This window comes from Symphalangus syndactylus, chromosome 9 (assembly GCF_028878055.3).
Source record: "Symphalangus syndactylus isolate Jambi chromosome 9, NHGRI_mSymSyn1-v2.1_pri, whole genome shotgun sequence".
Taxonomy (NCBI): Eukaryota; Metazoa; Chordata; class Mammalia; order Primates; family Hylobatidae; genus Symphalangus; species Symphalangus syndactylus.
In genome coordinates, this window is record NC_072431.2 from 63,508,759 (window position 1) to 63,534,441 (window position 25,683).

At 50.6% G+C, this 25,683-nt stretch overlaps 1 protein-coding gene across 1 annotated transcript in view; it reads left to right on the forward strand.

Moving 5' to 3' along the window:
- The first annotated feature begins 7,055 nt into the window (after positions 1-7,055).
- Positions 7,056-25,683, forward strand: part of MLXIPL (MLX interacting protein like) — a 55,543-nt gene continuing 36,915 nt past the window's right edge. The window contains exon 1 of the mRNA XM_055292882.2: positions 7,056-7,129. The gene's annotated coding sequence lies outside the window, so the exon portion shown is untranslated. The remainder of the gene's footprint in view (positions 7,130-25,683) is intronic.

Consider the following 25,683-nt stretch of genomic DNA (forward strand, 5'->3'; position numbering starts at 1 on the left):
TTTGGTGAAGTCCGTTTTATCTATTTTTTCTTCTCTTGTTTGTGCTTTAGTGTCCTATCTAAAGAACAGTTTTCTAAATCAAGGTCACAAAGATTTATTTATTTATTTTATTTTATTTTATTTTTTTTTTTATTTTTTTTTTTTTTGAGGCAGAGTCTTGCTGTATTGCCAAGGCTGGAGTGTAGTGGTGTGATCATGGCTCCCTGCACCCTCCACCTCCCGGGTTCGAGTGATTCTCCTGCTTCAGCCTCCTGAGTAGCTAGGATTACAGGCGCCTGCCACCATGCCTAATTTTTGTATTTTTAATAGAGACGGGGCCAGGCTGGTCTCCAACTCCTGATCTCAGGTGATCCACCCACCTCAGCCTCCCAAAATACTGGGATTACAGGTGTAAACCACTGCACCTGGCCCACAAAGATTTACTTTGTTTTTTTTTTTTGAGACAGAGTCTCGCTCTGTCACCCAGGCTGGAGTGATGAGATCTTGACTCACTACAACCTCCTCCTCCAGGGTTCAAGTGATCCTCATGCCTTAGCCTCCCAAGTAGCTGAAACCACAGGTGTGCGCCACCATGCCTGGCTGATTTTTTTGTACTTTTAGTAGAGATGGGGTCTTTTTATGTTGCCCAGGCTGCTCTCAAATTCCTGACTTCAAGTGAGGGAGGTCTGCCTTGGCCTCCCAAAGTGCTGGGATTACAATAATTTCTTTTTTTTTTTTTTTTTTTTTGGTGAGACAGAGATTTACTCTTGTTGCCCAGGCTGGAGTGCAATGGCACGACCTCGGCTCACCACATCCTCCACTCAGGTTTAAGCGATTCTCCTGCCTCAGCCTCCTGAGTAGCTGGGATTACAGGCATGTGTCACCACACCTGGCTAATTTTGTATTTTTAGTAGATGCAGGGTTTCACCGTGTTGCCCAGGCTGATCTCGAACTCCTGACTTCAGGTGATCTGCCTGCCTCGGCCTCCCAAACTGCTGGGATTACAGGCATGAGCCACTGCACCGGCCAATTACAATAACTTCTAACCTGCTTTGCGTCACTACAGGTTACCCTACATTTTCTTGAATTTTATGTAAATGAATCATATAGTATATACTTTCTGGGGGAGGTTTTTTACTCAGAATTATTATTATTATTATTTCAAGACAGGGTCTCACTCTGTCACCAAGGCAGGAATGCAGTGGCAGAATCACGACTCACGGCAGCCTCCACCTCCTGGGCTCAAGCAATCCTCCCGCCTAAGCCTCTCAAGTAGCTGGGACTACTGCCATGCACTACCATGCCTGGCTGATTTATTTATTTCTATTTTTCATAGAGGTCTAATCCCACTACATTGCCCAGGCTGGTCTTGAACTCCTGGGCTCAAGCTGTCCTCCCATGTCAGCCTCCCAAAGTGCTGGGATTACAGGCTTGAGCCACTGTGGCTGGCCCATTCCCCAGTCATATGCTGCATTTCCCATCTCTTCTGCCTTAGCTCAAGACATGGTTTCACCTAGAATGCTCTTCCTCCTGGCTGGGCAGGAGAGAACCAGGAGTTTGAGACCAGCCTGGCCAACGTGGTGAAACTCTGTCTCTATTAAAAATACTAAAATTAGCCGGGTGGTGGTACACACCTGTAATCCCAGCCACTCGAGAGGCTGGGGCAGGATAATCGCTTGAACCTGGGAGGTGGAGACTGCAGTGAGCTGAGATTGCGCCACTGTACTCCAGCCTGGGTGACAGAGCAAGACTCCATCTAAAAAAAAAAAAGAGAGAGAGAAAGGAATGTATTTATCCCAATCTCTGATCCTAAGCTGAAGGTTGTTGAAGAACTGACTCATCCTTCTCATCCTAGCCTCCACTTCCCCTCATGCACAGACCGAATCAGTCCTTCTTTCCTGGCACGCTCCCTCACAGCTCTGATGCCAGCCTTCCCTGTACTGGAGTTCTTAGAGACTAACCTGTCCCCACTGTTAGACCAGAGGTCCTCTGAGGGCAGGGACGGCATTTATGTCATTTCCCCAGTTCCAGCTTCCAGCTCAGGATCTGTCACACTGCAGGTACGGAGAGCCAGGACACCGGGGCTCAAATTCCAGCTCCGCCACTTATGGCCGGTATGAACCTCAGACAAATGACCCAACCTCTCTGTGCCTCAGTCTCTTCATCTGTAAAATGGGGGAAACACACTCACTTCATCTGGTTGTGGAAGGGATTAAATGATTAACCCACATAAACAGCTTAACAGGTGTGGGTGGGACCCTGGCAAGTAGTAAGTGGTAAACGTTAGTTAGAAGTGATACTGGGGGGCCGGGCACGGTTGCTCACTCCTGTAATCCCAGCACTTTGAGAGGCCGAGGCGGGCGGCTCACGAGGTCAGGAGATTGAGACCATCCTGGCTAACACGGTGAAACCCCGTCTCTACTAAAAATACAAAAAATTAGCCAGGCGTGGTGGCGGGCGCCTGTAGTCCCAGCTACTCGGGAGGCTGAGTCAGGAGAATGGCGTGAACCCGGGAGGTGGAGCTTGCAGTGAGCCGAGATTGCACCCCTGCACTCCAGCCTGGGTGACACAGTGAGACTCCGTCTCAAAAAAAAAAAAAAAAAAAAAAGAAGCGATACTAGGGTCAGGCATGGTGGCTCATGCCTGTAATCCCAACACTTTGGGAGGCCAATGTCAGGAGTTCAAGACCAGCCTGGCCAACATGGAGAAACCCTGTCTCTACTAAAAATACAAAAATTAGCCAGACGTGGTGGTGGGCGCCTGTAATCCCAGCTACTTCGGAGGCTGAGGCAGGAGAATCTCTTAAACCCGATAGGTGGAGGTTGCAGTGAGCCAAGATCACTACACTCCAGCCTGGGTGACAAGAGCAAAATTCTGTCTCAAAAAAAAAAAAAAAGTGATAGTAACTTGTTGGGTTGAAGAGAGACTCTGCCCTAGGTATAGAAACTCTTCATATGAAGGGGAAGATACTTTATATTGATCTTCACAGCCAGGCACGGTGGCTCACACCTGTAATCCCAGCACTTTGGGAGGCCACGGCAGGAGGATTGCTTGAACCCAGGAGTTCAAGGCCAGCCTGGGCAACATGGTGAGACCCTGTCTCTACAAAAACAAACAAAAATTAGCTGGGCGTGTTGGAGCCTGCTAGTGATCCTAGCTACTCAAGAGGCTAAAGCAGAACGATCACTTTAGCCCAGGAGTTCAAGGTTGCAGTGAGCCATGGTGGACCCACTGTGCTCCAGCCCAGGCTAAGAAGTGAAACTCTCTCTCTCAAGAAAAAAAAAAAGAGGAGACCCTCCATGCCTCTCCACCTCCAGTAAGGGGAGGGGAGCACTCCACCAGAGGCCCCCTAATCCACCTCCCTTCCTTTCCAGCATCAAAGTAACCACAAAAATCTTCCTCCTTCAGAAAGCCCTCCAGAATTGCACTGCCTCTGGGAACTTCTTCCTTCTGCCTCTTCTCTTTGATGCCCTGTGACCACAGCTGAGTCCTGCACCCTACTTCCTATCTTCCCCCTGCTCTCCTCTTCCTCTGCAAGGGATACAGTCAAACACCTCTGGACCACTTTCAGGTAGACCTGAGGTTTTTCACAGGGTGTAGCTGGAGCTAAGAGCATTCATGAGAGAGAGCATCTTTTTTATTTTTATTTTTTAGAGACAGGGTCTCACTATATTGCTGCCTAGGCTGGTCTCAAACTCCTGGCCTCAAGCGATCCTCCCACCTCAGTATCCCAAAGCGCTGGGGTTAGAGGCATGAACCATCGTGCCCAGCTGGAGAACATCTTATTTATACCTCCCTGCCTCTCTTGTTTTACATATGGGTAGGGTCAACCCAGGATGCCCAGTTAAATTTGAGTTTTAGATAAGCATTATGAATAATCTCTTAGTATAAGTATGCCACAAATATGGCATGAGACATACTTACACTAAAAAAAGCCATTGTGTATCTGAAATTCAAATTTAATGGGGCATCCTGGATTTGTATTTGCTAAATCCATCAACCCTATGTATGGGGAAACTGAGGACCTGGGAGATGGACTATCAGTATCATGCCCAGTTGCAGAGCCAGTCAGTGTGGTGGTGGCTCAAGCCCCACTTCCCTTACACACACACACACACACACACACACACGCTGCTGACTCTGGGTCCTGGCGCTGGCCGTGAACAGGTGTCGGTCCAAGGTAGCAGACTGAAGCCTACTAGTAGGAGGCCACGTGACATGAAACTCATGCAAGACAGGAAACAGTGGGCAGAGAAGGCCAAGCTGACCCACCAGGACATGTGAGGTGGGTGGAAGAAGCAGGAGGTGTCTTCATCTGCTTCCTTCTCAAGATGCACCCCTCTACCACCACCACCCACCCCCAGGCAGAGTGAATTCCAAATGGGGTGTGGGGCCAGGTGCAGTGGCTCACACCTGTAATCCCAGCACTTTGGGAGGCCGAGGCAGGCAGATCACTTGAGGCCAGGAGTTTGAGACCAGCCTGGCCAACATGGCAAAACCCCGTCTTTACTAAAAGTACAAAAAAATTGGCCAGATGTGGTGGCACGCACCTGTAGTCCCAACTACTTGGGAGGCTGAGGCAGGAGAATTGCTTGAACCCAGGAGGTGGAGGTTGCAGTGAGCCAAGATTGCACCATTGCACTCCAGCGTGGGTGACAGAGCTAGACCTTGTCTCAAAACAAACAAATAAATGGTGTGTGGGCAGAATCCGATCAACTCAGGGTCTCTTCTGGGCTCAGCCTCATCCTCTGGCATGCCACCGGGCTTCGCCCTGCCCTCCACCTCCTGCCATCACCAGGGGACTGTGGGGGACATTATTGGCAGGATCCCTTCTGCCTCTGCTGCCCCCCACTAGCCGCAGAAGGAAGGAAGCCCGTGGGCCCGGGAGGAAGCTGCCTCTTTGCTGGGTAGCGTGGCTGTGAAAGCCCTTTCTTCTTTCCATCCCACACTGCCCGCTGCTGGCCAAGCGGTGGCCAGGGGGATCCTTCCTTCCACCCCACACGGCCCCTTGAAGCTGGCAGGCAAGCTGAGGTCCTGAATGCCCCCTTCCCAGATGGTGCCTACTCCACAGGACCTCTGAGGACTTGGAGACCTCCGTCCTGGACTTTGAATCTGATACCACCGCTGGCCTATCCCGCCCTCTCGCTGGGCTGCTGTGCCAAGGGTGTTTAAGGATGTTTGAGAGTAAACGTAAGGGTCGGGGCCAGGCCCAGGGGCCTGCACCTGCAATCCCAGCACTTTGGCAGGTCGAGGTGGGAGGATCGCTTAAGACCAGGAGATAGAGACCAACCTGGGCAACATAGTCAGAAGCCATTGCTTTAAAAAAAAAAAAAAAAAAAAAGAGTTGAGAGGACACAGCGCTAAGAGCAAGAGAGGGGAAGTCAGTGGGCTCTGGAAGGCAGGAAGGGCCTCAGGGAGGGGTGAGGAATAGGGGCTCAGGGAGGGGAATGGGGTTTAGGGAGGGGATGTGATGTCAAGGGCAGGGAGGGCGGGGGCTTGAGGGGGGACACAGAGGGAGCATGGGATGAAGCTGGTCAAAGAGGGAATGAATGGGGCTCAGTGAGCCAGATGAGAGAGAGACAGGAGATAGACAGTGAGAGCGAGACCGAGACAGAGGGAGAGACAGAGAGGGAAAGAGGAGAGGCAGAGGGAGAAGGAGGGGGGAAAGGAGGGGGAGAGACAGAGAGAAGGAAAGAGAGAAAAGAGAAAGGGAGAGAGAAGGGGGAGAGTGAGAGAGGGAGAGAGAGAAAGACAAGGGGGGAGAATGAGACAGAAAGAGAGAGAGGGAGAGAAAGAGGAGGGGGTAGAGACAGAAAGAGAGAAAGTGAGAGAGAGGAAAGAGAGAGGGAGATAGAGTGAGAGAGAGAGGAGAGAGGGAAAGAGAGGGAGGAGAATGAGAGAGAAAGAGAGAGGGGGGAGAAAGAGGAGGGGGTAGAGAGAGAAAGTCAGAAAGTGAGAGAGAGAGAGGAGAGAGAGGGAGAGAGACAGAGCGAGAACCAGAGAGAGGAGAGAGATGGAAAGAGAGGGAGGAGAATGAGAGAGAGAGAGGAGAGAGAGGAACAGAGAAAGAGAGAGAGAAGGGAGAGAGAGAGGAAGGGGTAGAGAGAAAGTAAAGGAGAGAGAGGAGGGTGGGAGAGAGAGAGGAGAGAGGGAGAGGGGAGAGGGGGGAGAGGGAAAGAGAGAAGACAGAGGGAGAGAGACAGGGTGGGGAGAGACACGGGAGAGAGAGACAGTGAGAGAGAGAAAGAGAGAAAGAAAAAAGGGGGGGGAGAATGGGGGAGGGTGAAAAAGGAGGGGAATAGAGAGAGAAAGAGAAAGTGAGAGAGATAGAAGAGAGAGACAGAGAGGGAGGAGAGAGAGAGGGAAAGAGGAAGGGGGAGAATGAGAGAGAGGAGAGATGGGGGGAGAGAGAGGAGGGGGTAGAGAGAAAGTGAGGGGAGAGGGAGAGAGGAGCCTGGCAGAGAGAGGAGAGAGGGAGAGGAAAGGGAGGGGGAGAGAGAGAAAGGGGGGAGAGAAGAGAGTAAGAGTGAGAGATGAGAGTGAGAGAGAGTGCTGGGGGGACTCGGGGACCAGGAGGAGGTTCAAAGCCGGGCTGGGGCTCAGGGAGGCGCCCAAGGCAGTCCCAGCGTCTTTCTCTGCCCACCTGGCGTGGCCTCACACCTGCGGCTTCTCCCTCCCCGAGCCCAGCCCGCGGTTGGGGGCCGGGCACAGAGCCCCCGGGGAGAATAGAGGGGGTTAAAGGTGAGCGGGCACGAGCCGGCGGCAGATGGGGATTGGCAGGCGCCCGAGCGCAAGGCCCGGGCCATGGCTGCCCCACAGGCCTCTGAGCCGCTGAGCGGCTGCCGCCCACGTGCTAAGGAGAGAAGGAGGCACCGGATCAAGGGGCAAAGGACACCTCGGAGCGGGGCGGGGGTGCCCGCGTCCACACCCGCTGCTAAAAGCCGGGCCCGCGGCGCAGCGCACGGAGCCCTCTGCCGCTCGCCCGGAGAAGGCGCCGAGCGCGGTCAGGCGGTCCCGAGCATCCCCGCAGCGCCCCCGCCGCCTGCCACTCCCCGCCCGCCGCCAGCGGGACCCCCGGCCCTGGCTGCGCCGCGCCCCTCTGCAGGTAGAGCGGATTCCAGGTGAGGGCGTGGAGCCCCCGCGTCATCAGGTGGGTGCAGGGACCTCACCCAAGGGGAATTGGATCCGCCCCTGTGCTGGGCCTCAGTTTCCCCTCTGCCCACAGGCGCGCGTCTCTGGCTCAGCTGGGCTGAAGGGGTTCATAGGCTTACGTGGCCTCCTCGCTCAGCCTCAGCTGCCAGGAGGAAGGAGGCAAACTCTTACCCCAGGGAGGACTCCGGATCAGGAATCCAAGAATTCATCCTGCTAGAGGGTGAAGTGCACACGGGTCCTGGAAGCCCCCTGTCCCCCTGTCTCCCACTGGCTAGGCTGGGCTGGGCTTCCATCGTGGTCTGCGAGGTTCTCCCACGAGCTGAGAGGGGGCCCAGGGAGTCAGGAGGGAGGGCCTTCCTCCCTCTGGCTCTCCCTGCCCTGGGCAGGTGACATGCCAGTGGAGAAACCCTGTCCAGGTGGTCCCTGGGATGAGGAGGACCAAAACTGCCCCTGGCTGGGACAGAAAGAAGCCAGATGTCAGGGTGGGGTATGTGGATTCTGGCCCCTAGGCTTCTAGCCAACAGGTAGGGGCCACAGAAGTGGTGGCCGGCACTCCCACTGCTCTGCCCCGTGTGGGGAAAAGCCAGGGCTTCCTCCCAGCCACCCTGCCCCCACCTCTGGGCTGGGTTTGGGAGCTTTGGGTTCTTGTCTGCGTCTGGCTGTGTGACCTTGGGCGCAGGACTTTCCGTCTCTGGGCCTGGCTCTCCCTCCGTGACAAGGGAAGGTTTACTGTTCCTGGGCCACTCATGTGGAGATGGGGACAGAATAAAATGGGACACCAGGTTGCTTTGGGGGACAGGGTGGCCCACTCCAACCAAGTCCCTCTGGTCCTTCACAAGGGGGATGGTGTTACAGGGTCAGCTGAATCAGGAAGTGAGGGGGACCAGGGATCTATGAGAGCTGAGCTGGTCCCCACTTTGCCCAAGAACTTCTCTTATACTCAGCAACTCCCCTGCCCCATGTCCTGCCCAGGCCCTCAGATGCAGGAGAAGGCTCAGAATACAGGTCTGGGAATCTCAGACCACCCCAGGGAAGCTCAGCTCCTCAGCCTAGGGTAGCTTCTGGGAGAGGAGGAAGATTCTGTAATACCAGAAGAGGTCTGAGCTGTAGTAGCCAGGAGTTTCCCCATCTTGAGAAGATGACCCATCTCACTTCTCCCTAATTCCCCGCTAAGGACACAGTCTACTGGCTGAGCCAGGCCAGGGCTCAGTTTAGAATCAGGGTCGGGGCTCAGGCTGGGGTTGGGACTCAGCCTGGGGACCACATGGGAGGGCAGCTCAGAGCCAGGGTCCAGGAACCATCTGCCTGGGGTCTTGGAATCCTGTGATTGAAATCATCTGGCCGATATGGGGGTGGCACTGGTGGAGATGATGTTTGTCAGCTGAAGTGGAGGGCTGGCATACGAGCTTCTGCAGGCTGTAGAGTGGGATGGAAGAGTGGACTGAAAGCGTGGAAGTGGGAGAGGTCATGTCTCCGAGGCTCCTGCAGCCACACCTGCCCAGAGTCTCTAGTGCCTTCAGGCAATCGCCCTCCCCGGGTCCCCTCCCCGGGGCTGTCTTTGGCCCTGCTGCCAGCCCTGTGGTGGGTAAATGCAAGCTTAGACATGTGTTGGGTTTGTCAGGGGCTGGGAGAGGCCATCATTAGTGCAGTCCACTCCCTGGTTAGGGCCAAAGAAAAAGTTTTGGCTACAGATGTGAGGCAGAGGAGGGAAGAGAGAGGGGTCGTGCAGGCTTAGGATTGCTGTTCAGACAGGAGAAGAGGAAGAGGAACTGGCGTTTGCTATGCATTTACTGCAAGCCAGGCACTGCACAAGCTTTTCTGGCACTGTTTCCTTCTTCCTGATAACCAGAGAAGGAAAAGATCTCCATTTTACAGATGAGGAAACAGGCTCAGAGAGGTCAAGGCTCTGGCTCAAGGTCACACAGCCTGGGAGTGGCAAGGCTGATATTCAAACCCTAGCATCTTGGCTCCAAAGCCCTGGTTTCTGTTCCCACTACTGTCAGTGACCTTGGCAAGCCCTGTCCTCCTCTGGGCTTCACTCTGCACACCTGTAACCTGGGGTTAAATGGGCTTGCCTGGACTGTTGGGCAGAGCTGGGAGGAGGTCTGGAAGCAACATGGGTGGTGCGTTCAGGGAGAAACACACAAGAGGGAATTACATTGGCTGACCCCCAACCTCCCAGGTCAGCTCATGGGTGGTGTCCATGTGTCCTGCACCCACCTCACCCACCTCAACCCCCCCCCACCCAACTTTCCCACTCCTGAAACCTAGGCACAAGGTGGCTCTGTCTCTCCTCTTTGAAGTTAGCTAAGCTGACCTTGGAGAAGGGGGCCCCCAACAAGGGAACAGTGAACAGAATATTCCCAGGGTAGGTCCTGGCACTGATAAGTAGGAGACAGACAGCTACTGCCCTAGGGCCAGAGGCAGTGGCTCACGCCTGTAATCTCAACACTTTGGGAGGCCGAAGTGGGAGGATTGCTTGAGGCCAGAAGTTCAAGACCAACCTGGGCAGCATAGAAAGATCCGTGTCTTTGCAACAAATTAAAAAATTTGCCAGGTGTGGTGGCACAGGCATATAGTCATAGCTACTCAGGAGGCTGACACAGGACGATCACTTGAGCCTAGGAGTTTGAGGCTGCAGTGAGCTATGATGGCACCACTGCACTCCAGCCTGGGCAACAGACCAAGAACCCCTCTCTTAAAAAAAAAAAAAAAAATGCTTTACCCAGAATCCCAAGCCGTCCCCTGCTAGCTGGCTCTGGTAGTCACAAAATTTCTTGTCTCATATTCAGCCCCATCAGCAGCGTGACTCTGCGTGAGAGATATGCTTCCTGGGATCCACTTTCTATCTCAGTCCAGGGGCCTGATGCCCTGATGCGGGTGGCAGGGGGCCAGTTATCCGGCAGGGGAGAGGCCAGGAGATTCTGGGCAAAGCAGAAGGTGACTGTCACCTGCTGCAACGGTCTGAGAAGCTTTTTCCATCCCTGAGTCCCCTGGAAGAGGTTGTCGCCCTATCTTCTTTGTCCTACAGCTCCTGGTTCTCTGACATTGTAATCAGAGGTGTCGGCCAGGAAGGAAGGAAAGAAGAAAGGGCGGGCTGGGGGGAGGAAAAGAGAGACAGAAGAAGAAAACCCACATTTACCAGGTACCACTGGCTCTCACTTACATATTTCATTTCATCTTTGCAACAACTGCATAATAACATCACATAATCATAGCCATTTTAAAGATGAGAAAACCGGCCAGGTACAGTGGCTCATGTCTGCAATTTTAACACTTTGGAAGGCTGAGATGGGTGGATCGTCTGATGTCAGGAGTTCAAGACCAGCCTGGCCAACATGGCAAAACCCTGTCTCTACTAAAAATACAAAAATTAGCGGGCGTGGTGGTGGGTGCCTGTAATCCCAGCTACTTGGGAGGTCCTAAGGCAGCCGAATCACTTGAAGCCCAGGGGTGGAGGTTGCAGTGAGGCGAGATCAAGCCTCTTCACTCCAGCCTGGGAGAAAGAGCTAAACTCACTCTCAAAAAAAAGACAAAACCAGTCCTCAGCCAGGTGCAGTGGCTCACACCTGTAATATCAGAGCTTTGGGAGGCCAAGGCAGGAGGATTGCTTGAGGCCAGGAGTTTGGGACCAGTCTGGGCAGCCTAGTGAGATCCCGTCTCTACAAAAAATTAGCCAAGCATGGTGGCACAAGCTTATAGTCCCAGCCACTCAGGAGGCTGAGGCAGAAGGATTGCTTGAGCCCAGGACTTTGAGACCAGCCTGGGCAACACAGTGAGACCCCCCATCTCTACAAAAATTTTTAAAAATTAGCCAGGGGTGGCGATGCACACCTGTAGTCCCAGCTACTTGAGAGGCTGAGGCGGGAGGATCACTTGAGCCAGGAGTTCGAAGTTGCAGTGACTCATGTTGGTGCCACTGCACTAAAGTATGAGCAAAAGAGCAACACCTTGCCTCCAAAAAATAAAGTGTCTACTAAGTGCCAGCTGTCCCCTCTGTCCTAGTACCTGCTGATTAGCTCAGTCTTGGGTGGATTCTCCTGACACATGATGTTTGCAAGGAGGCCTAAGGGACAGGTCATCCTTCAGTTCACCTTGCTTGGTGGCAAGCAGCCCAGCAGAAGGACATACTTGAGCTCTGCCATCAGACACAACTGGGTTCAAATTTGGGGTGCACTACCCATGAACTGTGTAACCTGGATGACTGTACTAATCTTTCTTTCTTTTTTTTTTTTTTTTTGAGACAGTCTTGCTCTGTCACCCACGCTGGAGTGCAGTGCCGCAATCTCAGCTCACTGCAAGCTCCGCCTCCCGGGTTCACGCCATTCTCCTGCCTCAGCCTCCCAAGTAGCTGGGACTACAGGTGCCCGCCACCACGCCCAGATAATTTTTTATATTTTTAGTGGAGACAGAGTTTCACTGTGTTAGTCAGGCTGGTCTCAACTCCTGACCTCGTGATCCGCCCGCCTTGGCCTCCCAATGTCCTAATCTTTCTAACATATTTCACTAGATGAGAGAATCAAATAAACACGTCTCTGAGCCTTGATGTGATGTGCACAATAGGGACCCTCAGCCCTGAGCAACGGGCTGGTTGAGCAGATTGAGGGATGAGACTCAATAGCAAATACACAGGGCCAGGCAGCCCACTGGCATCCCTGGTTGTGGTGCAAGGGGAAATATATTTGTGGCCTTTGACTGTGGCTCCTGGCACACAGCTCCTACAACCCTTGGAATCTCCAGAATGCTAAGAGTGTCTTTTGAAAACTAGTAAGAGGACTGGTGGCTGGAGGCCCCTAGAGAGTTTCAGGGTGGGGGATGTTCACTAGAAAGACCAAGGCATGATTAGAGGATTGGAGCTTTCAGTTCCCTGCCCCCCCAAAACTCTGGGGAGAAGAGAGGGTTGGAGGATGTGTTCAGTCACCATAATCAATCGTGTCTACGTAATGAAACTTCCAGTGGCCAGGCAAGGTGGCTCACATCCGTAATCCCAGGACTTTGGGAGGCCAAGGTGGGAGCAGTGCTTCAACCCAGAAGTTCAAGACCAGACTGGGCAACATGGCAAGACCCTGTCTTATAAAATAAATAAATAAATAAATAAAAGGGCCAGGCACGGTGGCTCACGCCTGTAATCCCAGCACTTTGGGAAGCTGAGGCGGGTGGATCATCTGAGATCAGGAGTTCAAGACCAGCCTGGCCAAGGTGGCTAAACCCTGTCTCTACTAAAAATACAAAAATAAATTAGCCAGGGGTGGTGGTGCCCACCTGTAGTCCCAGCTACTCTGGAGGCTGAGGCAGGAGAATCTCTTGAACCCGGGAGATGCAGGTTACAGTGAGCTGAGGTCGCACCACTGCCCTCCAGCCTGGGTGACAGAGTGAGACTCTATCACACACAAAAATAAATAAATAAATAAATAGAAACCTCCATAAAAACCCCTAAATGTTGGGCTTCATGGAGCTTCTGAGTTTGTGAACACATCAAGGTGCTAGGAGGGTGATGCTCCCAGAGAGGACATGGAAGCTCCGTGCACCACGCCCATACTCTAGCCCATGCATCTCTTCCATCTGGCTGTTCCTGAGTTGTATTATTGATAACTAACTGATAAATGTAAGTAAAATTTACTGAGTGCTGTGAGCCATTCTACCAAATTATTGACACTGAGGAGAAAGTCATGGGAACCCCTGATTTATAGCTGGTTAATCAGAAGTTCAAGTGGCAACCTAGGTCTTGTGACTGCTATCTGAAGTAGAGGCAGGCTTCTGGGAATAAGCCCATAACTTGTGAAATCAGATGCTAACTCCAGGTAAATAGTGTCAGAATTGTCCGGGCACAGTGGCTTACATCTGTAATCCCAGCACTTTGGGAGGCCAAGGTGGGTGGATCATGAGGTCAGGAGTTCAAGACCAGCCTGACCAACATGGGGAAACCCTGTCTCTATTAAAAATACAAAAATTAGCCAGGCTTCATGGCATATGCCTGTAATCCCAGCTACTCAGGAGGCTGAGGCAGGAGAATCCCTTGAACACAGGAGGTGGAGGTTGCAGTGAGCTGAGACTGCGCCACTGCACTCCAGCCTGGGTGACAAGGTGAGACTCTGTCTCAAAAAAAAAAAAGTGTCAGAATTGAATTGCAGGACACTCAGCTGGTATCAGAGAACTGGAGAAATGGTGTCATAAGTGTGAGTAAACACCATTTGCTGGTATACAGTGGCTATCGGAATTTTTACAGACTAACAGACCATTGGCACAGTGGCTCATCTTGGTGAAACACCACCTCCAGGTTCATCTTTGTGCCCTGCACTGCTATGATGCTGGTAGCATATGGTCCTCCCCTGGCTCTTCACAACATACCCAAGAGGCTGGGTGCCTTCCTCCCATGTTACAGGGAGGGCAACTGAGGCCCAGGGAGGACAAATGTCTTGCCTGAGGTGATCCATGGGTCCCCAGTGAGCCAACGTCCTGGGGAAAGAAGAAAATCCCTTATAGGGTCTTTTTTTTTAATCAAGGTTCACTGCAGCCTCACCCTCCCCAGCTCAAGTAATCCTCCTGCCTTTGTCTTCCTGGTAGCTGGGACTACAGGCACTCACAACACTGGTAATTTTTGGTAGAGGTAGGATTTTGCCATGTTGCCCAGGCTGGTCTCCAACTCCTGCCTCGGTCTCCCAAAGTGCTGGGATTACAGACGTGAGTCACTGTGCCTGGCCCCTTACAGATCTTTAGGCCCCTCAGAATAAGATTATGAGTGGCAGACAAGCTGGGGTGGGAAGCTGTGCCTCTGTCTTTCCAGTGTCTGCTCAGGGACAGACTCTGGTTTGGTCAATCAAAAAGGGAGCCTTTTCCTGTCGTTTGGAGAATATTAATCTCTGGACTTTGGGGTCCTCAAGAAGAGGGGGAGGGGTCCCATGTCATCATCTATTCTTTTTTTTTTTTTTTTTTTGAGATGGAGTCTCACTCTGTTGCCCAGGCTGGAGTACAGTGGTGCAATCTTGGCTCACTGCAATCTCCGCCTTCCGGGTTCAAGCGATTCTCCTGCCTCAGCCTCCTGAGTAGCTGGGATTACAGGTGTGCACCACCATGCCCAGCTAATTTTTGTATTTTTAATAGAGACAGGGTTTCATCATGTTGGCCAGACTGGCCTCGAATTCCTGACCTCAAGAGATCCACACGCCTCGGCCTCCCAAAGTGCTGGGATTACAAAGCGTGAGCCACCGCGCCCAGCCGCCATCATCTATTCTACTGCCTCTTCTGATTTTCTTTACTTTTTGGGGGGTTCTCTGCCATTTCTTCTTCTTTTTTTTTTTTTTTTTTTTTTGAGATGGAGTCTCGCTCTGTTGCCATTTCAAAAGTAATAAATAGGTATTATATAACCTTGAAATTTATAGAAATTTAAAAAGTGAATGTCTCTGTTATTCCACTGCCTCCCCAACCACAAAGAACAGCAGGGCCAGACGTGGTGGCTCACGCCTGTAATCCCAGCACTTTGGGAGGCCAAGGCAGGCGGATCAGGAGGTCAAGAGATTGAGACCATCCTGGCCAACATGCTGAAACCCTGTCTCTATTAAAAATACAAAAATTAGCTGGGTGTGGTGGCACGCACCTGTAATCCCAGCTAGTCAGGTGACTGAGGCAGGAGAATCGCTTGAACCCGGGAGGCGGAGTTTGCGGTGAGCCGAGATCGCGCCGTTGCACTCCAGCCTGGCGACAGAGCGAGACTCTGTCTCAAAAAAAAAGAACAGCAGAGTCATAGTTTGGTACATATAGGTCCAGACTTTTCTTCTCTGTTCATATATGAATATTTATTATTATGAATTTTTTTTGTTTTTTTTTTTTTTTTTGTAGAGACAGCGTTTCACCGTGGTCTCGATCTCCTGACCTCGTGATCTGCCCGCCTCGGCCTCCCAAAGTGCTGGGATTACAAGCGTGAGCCACCACGCCCGGCCTTATTATGAATTTTTACATAAAAGGCATCACACTTCATATATTGCCCATAACTTTTTTTTTTTTTTTTTGAGACAGGGTCTTGCTCTGTCATCCAGGCTGAAGTGCAGTGATGCAAATTTGGCTCACTGTAGACTCCACCTCCTGGGTTCACGTGATTTTCCTACCTCAGCACCTCAAGTAGCTGGGACTACAGGTGCGTGCTACCACACCCGGCTAATTTTGCTATTTTTTTAAGAGACAGGATTTCACTATGTTGCCCAGGCTGGTCTTGAACTCTTGAGCTCAAGTGATCACTCTGCCTCCACCTCCCAATGTGCTGGGATTACAGGCATTAGTCACCGTGCCCAGCCCATAGCTTTCTTTTTATTTTATTTTACTTTATTTATTTATTTATTTATTTTGAGATGGAGTCTCGCTCTGTTGCCCAGGCTGGAGTGGAGTGACGCGATCTTGGCTCACTGCAAGCTCTGCCTCCCAGGTTCACGCCATTCTCCTGCCCCAGCCTCCCGAGTAACTGGGACTACACTCGCCTGCCACCTCGCCCGGCTAATTTTGTGTTTTTGTATTTTTAGTAGAGATGGGGTTTCACCGTGTTAGCCAGGATGGTCTCGATCTCCTGACCTCGTGATCCACCTGCCTCAGCCTCTCAAAGTGCTGGGACTACAGGCGTGAGCCATCGCGCCCGGCCCATAACTTTCTTTTTAAATTAGCATTGCATCTTAGTTATCTTTTCCTATTTCTACACCTATAATAATAATGAGGGCTAGCATTTACTATCTAAGCACTTTGCAGGTATTAATTCACTTCATCTTCATAAAAACTATGAGATTATTATCTCCATTTTTTTTTTTGAGATAGGATCTCATTATGTTGCCCAGGCTGGTTTTGAACTCCTGAGCTCAGACTATCCTCCCTTCTCAGCCTACTGAGTAGCTGGGATTACTGGTTCAAGCCACCACATCTGGCTATCTCCATTTCACAGATGAGGTTCTGTTAACACCTGCATAGTATTTCCCTGTAGGGATTTAACAAAATTCATCCAACCATGCTGCTTTTCACTATTATAAACAGTGCTGTGAGGAATATCTTTGTTCATCTTTGCACACTCCTGGAAATATTTTATAGCACAAATTCCTAGAAGTGAATTTGATGCGTCAAAGAGTACCAACATTTTTTGTTTAATAGATTTTTCCAAAATACAGTCCCATGTTACTTATCAACGACAGATTAGGGAAATGGCCTTTTGGCGCCCCCTGGCATTCCTGTTTCTTCCTGGCCCGGAGTGGGGTTTTAAGCCTCCCCCGGAAGCAGCCAAAGTGGTATAGAAGGGGAAGTTTCTGGGCAAATAACATTGTGCCACCAAGTTCTTCCTCCCCACCATCCATTTATCCTCAGACTCACCACAGGCTGCAGCCCAGAACACTTAAGGGAAAGGCTTCCCTCTCCTCTCTACTATTTTTTTTTCTCTTCTCTACTTAATTTAACCTCTAGTCAAAAAGTACTGGGTCGGGAATGAAAGCCTTAAATGAGCCCCAGTGTGGTGGCTCACGCCCGAAATCCCAGCACTTTAGGAGGCCAAGGTGGGCAGATCACCTGAGATCAGCAGTTCGAGACCAGCATGGACAACATGGTGAAACCCTGTCTCTATTAAAAATACAAAAATTAGCTGGGCATCGTGACAAGTGCCGGTAATCCCAGCTACTAGGGAGGCTGAGGCAGGAGAATCGCTTGAACCCTGGAAGCAGAGGTTTCAGTGAGCTGAGATTGCACCACTACACTCCAACCTGGGCGACAGAGTGAGACCCTGTCTCGGAAAAACAAACAAAAGTACTGGGTTGGGAATTAAAGCCTTAGTTGAGGCCAGGTGTGGTGGCTCACACCTGTAATCCCAGCACTTTGGGAGGCCGAGGTGGGCAGATCACCTGAGGTCAGGAGTTTGAGACCAGCCTGGCCAACATGGCGAAACCTTGTCTCCACTAAAAATACAAAAATTAGCCAGGCGTGTTGGCACATGCCTGTAGTCCCAGCCTCTCGGGAGGCTGAAGCAGGAAAATCTCTTGAACCCAGGAGGTGGAGGTTGCAGTGAGCTGAGATTGTGCCACTGCATTCCAGCCTGGGTGACAGAATGAGATTCCATCCCCAAAAAATAAAATAAATATAAAGTGTTAGATGACCTGTTCTTGTACCTCAAGCGAGTGACTTAATTTCTCTGAGCACCTGTTCCCTCATCAGTGGCATGGAGTGATCAAAATCCCTGTTCATCTAGTCTCCCCCAGGGACAGGAGGAGAAAATGGTGTCCGAGGGTGCTATGGTTTCTGCCAAGGGCCAGGCAGAGACTGGTGGTTCTGTTGGCTGAACTTTGGGCCAGCTTTGGGTGTACAGATGGTTGGGACAAGACAAGACCCTGGCCATGGGGAGCTCAGGGCTTGGTTAATAGGGGAGGCTGAAGGAAAAGAGGTAGGAAGAACATAGAGAAGGATTGAGACAGGCTGAGCCTGGCAGTGGTGCCACTGCGTGTTCCCCAACAGAGAGCCCAGGGGACTTGCATGGTCCTTCTAGGGCCATCTTGGGAAGCCCACACTGACCTCCATCAGTGCCTTAGCATAAAGGGCAGGCCCCGGACCCGACCTCTCACCCTGCTTGGTGTTCTTTTTCCAACTACTTCTCTCTTCCTCTCCTGTGTCCTCCCTGCACCACGCCCCAGCTCAGCCTAGCCTGGAACATGAGCTCACAGGGAGATGCTGTCTGATGGGGAATAGCTGTGGGTTCAAATTTCAGCCCTGCCATCTACCATCAGTAAGAACCTTGGGCCAGGTATCCTATAGAGTGGGGCAATGGGGACCGTGGTCCTTGCTCTGTCTGGCTCATAAAGAGATAATGATCATGAAGCCACACTGGCGAAGGACATATGAGTGTAAGCTGTCTTGCGTATCAGTGCCTCTCAAACTGACTGAAAGGCCCCTTTTTTGCTTTTTTTTTTTTCCAGACGGAGTCTCGCTCTATCACTCAGGCTGGAGTGCAGTGGTGTGATCTCAGCTCACTGCAACCTCCACCTTCCAAGTTCAAACAATTCTCTTGCCTCAGCCTCCCGAGTAGCTGGGATTACGAGCGTGTGCCATCATGCCTGCTAATTTTTGTGTTTAGTAGAGACGGGGTTTCGCCATGTTGGCCAGGCTGGACTGGAACTCCTGACCTCAAGTGATCCTCTTGCCTCGGCCTGCCAAGTGCTGGGATTACAGGCGTGAGCCGCTGCACAAGGCCCCTTTTTGCTTTTTTATTTTCAATCTACATGGACTTATGGGTATGCAAAATACAACAGAAAATGAATTACTAGAAAAATTGAAGTGAAGGAAATATGTAAATTATAAGCCCAGTTTGTTATTCTTTTTTTTTTTTTTTTTTGAGACGGAGTCTTGCTCTGTCGCCCAGGCTGGAGTGCAATGGCACCATCTCAGCTCACTGCAAGCTCCGCCTCCCGGGTTCATGCCATTCTCCTGCCTCAGCCTCCCGAGTAGCTGGGATTACAGGTGTCCGCCACCACACCCAGCTAACTTTTGTATTTTTAGTAGAGACGGGGTTTCACCATCTTGGCCAGGCTGGGCTCGAACTCCTGACCTGGTGATCCACCCACCTCGGCCTCCCAAAGTGCTGGGATTACGGGTGTGAGCCACCGCGCCCAGCCTAGATTTTTTTTTTTTTTAATTGATGTAAGTGCTTCTAGACACTCTGAATTTTTGTGTTTATCTTGTTGCAAACTCAACAGAATCCCCAGCCTGGCAGTTGTCCATGGGCTACTCTCTGAGAAGTACAGATACCTCGGCGCCCACTGGAGCCAAGCCTAGCATGGAGTCACAGGGTGGCTGCCTGTGCTCCAAGAGAGCTGGGGACATGGCAGCTATGTAGGCTGCTGGCACCCTGCTGGCACCCCAGCCAGTTGAATGACTCATTACTCTGGTTCCCCAGCCCCCGCCTTTGTTTCTCCAGCTCTTCCCTCCCAGAATACCTTCTGCCCTGTCTGTGTGACTAATTCTCACTTCGTCTTTTTTTTTTTTTTTTTTGAGACAGAGTCTCACTCTGTCGCTCAGGCTGGAGTGCAGTGGCTCAATCTCGGCTCACCACAACCTCCGCCCCCCAGGTTCAAGCAATTCTTGTGCCTCAGCCTCCCGAGTAGCTGCGACTACAGGCATGCACCACCAGACCCGGCTAATTTTTGTGTTTTTAGTAGAGATGGGGTTTCTTCATATTGGCCAGGCTAGTCTTGAACTCCTGGCCTCAAGTGATCCTCCCACTTTGGCCTCCCAAAGTGTTGGGATTGCAGGCGTAAGCCACAGTGCCCAGCCTCCACTTTGTCTTTTGAGATCCCCCTCAAGCACAGTTTCTTCTAGAGAGCCTTCCCTAACTCCCCGGGCTGCAAGTCCGGCCGCCCTTAACTGAACTTCCATGGTCCCAGGAACTGGGACTGGCCCCCTCTAGTTGCTGGAGGGCATGCCTCACTCTGCATGCTGAGCTGCGCAAAGGCAGGAGCCATGTTGCAAGCATCTGAGCATTCCCCCACCTCTGCCTGAACAGACGGCATGACATCAGCAGGCAGTTAATATGTGTACTGGGTGAGCAGATGAGTGGGTATTTGAGTGGATGGTTGGATGAATAGAAAGTTAGGTAGGTGTATACACGGAATGATGGATGGACAGATAGACAGATTGGTAGATGAATGGATTGATGGAAGAAGAAATGGATAGATAGAGAGGGGGATGGATGGGTGGGTGGATAAAGAGATAGATGGATGGATGATGGATGGATGGATAGATTGAAGAAGAGATGGATTGATGGAAAAATAGATGGGTGGATGGAGAGAGATGGGTGGATGGATAGATAGAAGAGATGGACTGATGGAAGAAGAGATGGGTGGATGGATGAATGGATGGATGGATGGATAGATGGAAGAAGAGATGGGTGGATGAAAGAAGAGATGGGTGGATAGTAAGGTGAATGGACAGATTGTAAATGGGTAGACAGGTAGATGAACAGACAGATGGGTGGGTAGATTGACTATTAGAGTATAGATGAATTAATAGGTAAATAACTAGATGGACAGATGAATGGATGGCTGGACAGATGACTAGATACTTGATCTCTACCCTGCTGTCCTTCCCCCCTTCTTCTCCTCTTTCTCTACCTCCTCCTCCACTCTCACAGCCTCAGAGCACAAAGATCAATGATTTTCAGTTGAGACCAGAGGTAATCTACACAGGACTTTTTGTCCTACCCAGGACTTGGTATTTGTATAATTTACAAATGTATGAGCAATATGACTGATATTTATAGTATCATTAAACATAAATATAGGCCAGGCACGGTGGCTTACGCCTGTAATCCTGGCACTTCGGGAAGCCGAGGAGGGCGGATCACTTGAGGTCAGGAGTTTGAGACTAGCCTAGCCAACATGGCGAAACCCAATCTCTACTAGAAATACAAAAAAAATAGCTGGGCATGGTGGTGCATGCCTGTGGTCCCAGCTACTCAGGAGGCTGAGGCAGGAGAGTCGTTTGAACCTGGGAGGTGGAGGTTGCAGTGAGCCAAGATAGCACCACTGCACTCCAGCCTGGGCAACAGAATGAGACTCCGTCTCCAAAAAAAATAACAATAATAAATAAATATAGAAGCAGAAAGCCAATAGAAGTGTACTTCTTGCAAAGAAAAGTGGGTTTTTCATTCCTAATATGTTGAATTCATAATTTTAAAAAATTAAGTTAAAATTATTGGCCAGGCACAGTGGCTCACGCTTGTAATCCCAGCACTTTGGGAGGCTGAGGCAGCAGGCAGATCACTTGAGGTCAGGAGTTCAAGACCAGCCTGGCCAACATGGTGAAACTCCGTCTCTACAAAAAACACATAAACTAGCCAGGCATGGTGGTGCACACCTGTAGTCTGAGCTACTTGGGAGTCTGAGACAGGAGAATTGCTTGAACCTGGAAGGTGGCAGTTGCAGTGAGCCGAGATCGAGCCACTGCACTCCAGCCTGGGCAACAGAGCAAGACTCTGTCTCAAAAAAAAATTTCTTTTAAAGTAAATAATTATTTATTTATTTTTGAGATGAGGTCTTGCTCTGTCACCCAGGCTGGTCTTGAAATCCTGGCCTCAAGCAATCCTCCCACCTCAGCCTCTCAAAGTGTTTTGGATTATAGGTGTGAGCCACTGCTCCCGGTAATCTCATAATTTTTGGTAGAACAATTGGGGTACTTCTGATATGAAAACAAGTCTGGTCCAACTTCTTCACTTCGATGTAGTCATATTTGTCCAATTTTCGTTCATGGTTTGTTCACCCATTTTACAGATACAGAAACTGAGATCCAGACCGGGGAAGTGACTTCTCAACTTGCCGCCAGTTAGAGACACAATTCGAGACTCCTCTCACTCTTGTCCGCTTCTCCATCCTCTTCTCACTCAGTTAGCTTTGTGAGAAGCTAACTGCCAAGTTAATCTTGCCAAGCTAACTTTGCCAAGTCCTCTCATAGGCCTGATACATCATCTCCCTCATCCCGGCACCTAGATGCCAATCCACCCCTAGCCATGACAGTGGCTTCCTGAGTATGTAACCTGGTAAGAGGAGCTGAGGGGTCAGTGGAAAGAGGCAGAGGCATGTTTCTCACTTTGAGGTGCTCAGGCTGTTTAGGGCACCATGAAATCCCAGACTATCAGCCAGACACCATGGCTCACGCCTGGAATCCCAGCAACTTTGGGAGGCTGAGGCAGGAGGATTGCTGGAGCCCAGGAGTTCGGAACCAGTTTGGGCAATATAGCAAGATCCCATCTCTACAAAAAATAAATAAAAATTAGCCTGGCATGGTGGCTCCCACCCGTAATCCCAGTACTTCTCGAGGTCAAGGCAAGAGGGTGGCTGGAGCCCAGGTCAAAACCAACCTGGGCAACATGACGAAACCCTGTCTCCACAAAAAAATTCAAAAATTAGCCAGGCACGTTGGCACACACCATGGCGGGAGGACTGCTTGAGCCCAAGGAGGTCAAGGCTGCAGTGAGATGTGATCTGGCCACTGTACCCCAGCCTGGGTGACAGAGTGAGACTTTATCTTAAAAAAAACAAAACAAACAAACAAAACACTTTGGGAGGCCGAGGCGGGCGGATCACAAGGTCAGGAGATTGAGACCATCCTGGCTAACATGGTGAAACCCCGTCTCTACTAAAAACAGAAAAAAAAAATTAGCCAGGCATGGTGGCGGGTGCCTGTAGTCCCAGCTACTCGGGAGGCTGAGGCAGGAGAATAGTGTGAACCCGGGAGGTGGAGCTTGCAGTGAGCCGAGATCGAGCCACTGCACTCCAGCCTGGGCGACAGAGCGAGACTCCGTCTCAAAAAAAAAAAAAAAAGGCAGGATGGGGTGGCTCACTCCTGTAATCCCAGCACTTTGGGAGGCCGAAGCAGGCAGATCACCTGAGGTCAGGAGTTCAAGAACAGCCTGGCTAACATAGGGAAACCCCATCTCTACTAAAAATACAAAAAATTAGCCATGTGTGGTGGTGGGCACCTGTAATCCCAGCTACTTGCAAGGCTGAGGCAGGAGAATCGCTTGAAGCTAGGAGGCGGAGGTTGCAGTGAGCTGAGATCGCGCCACTGCACTCCAGCCTGGGCAACAGAGCAAGACTCCATCGGAAGGAAGGATGGAAGGAAGGAAGGAAGGAAGGAAGGAAGGAAGGAAGGAAGGAAGGAAAGAAAGAAGGAAGGAAGGAAGGAAAGGGAAAGGAAGAGAGAAAGAAAGCTCCAGACTGTCACACTGAGGCACACACAGGAACACAGGGCAGGTGAGGAGGGGAACAGGGCTGGGCCCTGGATCTGCACCATCTGTGAAGATGGTTGTGGCCAAGGGAAATAACCCATGGAACACCTCTCAAACTACCTTGTAAGGGCGAATCAGGATGTAGAATGGCTGATTTCATATATGTACATGGGTGCAAAGTCAGTTTCTTTTTCAAATAAAACCACTAAGTCTAACATACATGTAAATGGTGCACATGTCATAAATATCTAACTCCATGAATTTTCACAGAGAACATCCCCATATAACCAGAATCCAGATAAGGAAACAAAATGTGGCCAGGCACAGTGGCTCATGCCTATAATCTCAGTGCTTTGGGAAACTGAGGCAGGAGGATCACTTGAGCCCAGGAGTTCAAGACCAGCCTGGACAGCATAATGAGACTCCACCTCTACAAATAAATAAACAAACAAATAAATAAATAATAAAAAAAAATTAGCTGAGTGTGGTGGTCCCAGCTACTTAGGAGGCTGAGGCAGGTGGATGGCTTGAGCCCAGGAATTTGAGGCTGGAGTAAGCCATGATTCTACCACTGCACTCCAGCAACCTAGATGACCGAAGGATACGCTGTCTGGAAAGAAAAGAAAAGAAGAGGAGAGGAGAGGAGAAAAGAAAAGAAAAAAGAAAAGAAAAGAGGAGGGGAGGGGAGGGAGGGGAAAGAAAAGAAAAGACAGGAGATGGGAGTGGAGGGGAGGGGAGGGAAGGGAAGGGAAAAGGAAAGAAAAGAAAAAAGACAAGACAAGACTGGAGAGAAGAGAGGAGAGGGGAGGGGAGGGGAGGGGAGAAGAGAGAGAGAGGGAGAGAGGGAGAAGGGGAGAGAGGAAGGAAGGGAAGGAAGAAGGAAAGGAAGAAAATTTGGCCAGGCACAGTGACTCGTGCCTGTAATCCCAGTACTTTGAGTGGCTGAGGTGGGAGGATCACTTGAGGTTGGGAGTTTGACACCAGCCTAGGCAGCATAGCAGATCCCATCTCTACCTTAAAAAAAAAAAAAAAAAAAAAAGTATCAACATCCTTCATAGCTCTCTTCTTGAGCTCTTCTAGTCACCCTGAGGCTAAACGCAACCCTAACTCCTAACACCATAGGTGAGCCTGTTTTGGAGCTTTATATGAGTGAAATCTTACAACATATACACTTCCATGTCAGGCTTCTTTTGTTTAATACATTATCAGTGAGATTCACCCACAGGGCTGCACTTAGCTGTAGAGCGTTCATTCTCATTGCTGCATTAATATTCCCTAGCGTGGGCCGGGTGCTGTGGCTCACACCTGTAATCCCAGCACTTTGGGAGGCCGAGGCGGGCAGATCACAAGGTCAGGAGATCAAGACCATCCTGGCTAACACAGTGAAACCCGGTCTTTACTAAAAATACAAAAAAATTAGCTGGGCGTGGTGGCGGGCGCTTGTAGTCCCAGCTACTCGGGAGGCTGAGGCAGGAGAATGGCGTGAACCCAGGAGATGGAGCTTGCAGTGAGCCGAGATCGTGCCACTGCACTCCAGCCTGGGTGACACAGCAAGACTCCGTCTCAAAAAAAAAAAAAAAGTATTCCCTAGTGTGACTGTTCTGCAATGTATTTATCCATTCACCTGTTGATAGACATCCGGGGCATCTCCAGTGTTGGGCTAACAAGATCAGTGCTGCCATGAATAGTCATGTGTTTTGGTGCACATATGTGCACATTGCTGGGTTCTAAGGTGGGAGATGCTCAATGCTAGTAGACACTGCCAAATACTTTTCCAAAGTGATTTTGCCTCCACTGGCAGGATCAGTAGATGAGTGTCTGCTCGTACCACATCCTCCTGCACAATGGCCAGCCCTTTGAGTTTGAGAACATAGGTACTTGTGGAACAGGCTGGCATTCAATTGCCTGCGTTTGAATCCCAGTTCTCTTCTTATCATGTGACCTTCAGCAAAGGTTGTTTTCTTGTCTGCAAAACGGGTTGAAAATCAAAGGGTAGGCCGGGCGCAGTGGCTCACGCCTGTAATCCCAGCACTTTGGGAGACCAAGGCAGGAGGATTGCTTGAGCTCAGGAGTTCAAGATCAGCCTGGGCAACATGGTAAAATCCCATCTCTACGAAAAACACAAAAATTAGGTGGGCATAGTGGCACACGCCTGTCATCGCAACTACTCGGGAGGTTTAGGTGGGAGGATCACTTGAGCCCAGGAAGCAGAGGTTGCAGTGACCTGAGATTGCGCCACTGCATTCTAGCCTGGGTGACAAAGTGAGTGAGACTCCGTCTCAAAAAAAAAAAAGACAGGCTGGGCGTGGTGGCTCAAGCCTGTAATCCCAGCACTTTGGGAGGCCGAGGCAGGCAGATCACGAGGTCAAGAGATCGAGACCATCCTGGCTAACATGGTGAAACCCCATCTCTACTAAAAGTACAAAAAATTAGCCGGGCATGGTGGCGGGCGCCTGTAGTCCCAGCTACTTGGGAGGCTGAGGCAGGAGAATGGTGTGAACCCGGGAGGCGGAGCTTGCAGTGAGCCGAGATCATGCCACTGCACTCCAGCCTGGGAAACAGTGCAAGACTGTCTCAAAAATAAATAAATAAATTATAATAAAGATAATAATAATAAAAGACAAACCAAGGGGCTGTTGTGAAGATCCTGCAGATCTGCTAGGTGGTAAGTGCTCCATAAACGTTAGCTTTTTGTAGCTAATTCTCACCACAACCTGCCAGATCACTTCACCTCTCAGAGCCTCAGTCTACCCATCTGTAAAATGACAATTAAAATTCTAACACACCCACATATACACAGTTGAGAGGCTCACTAGTAAATG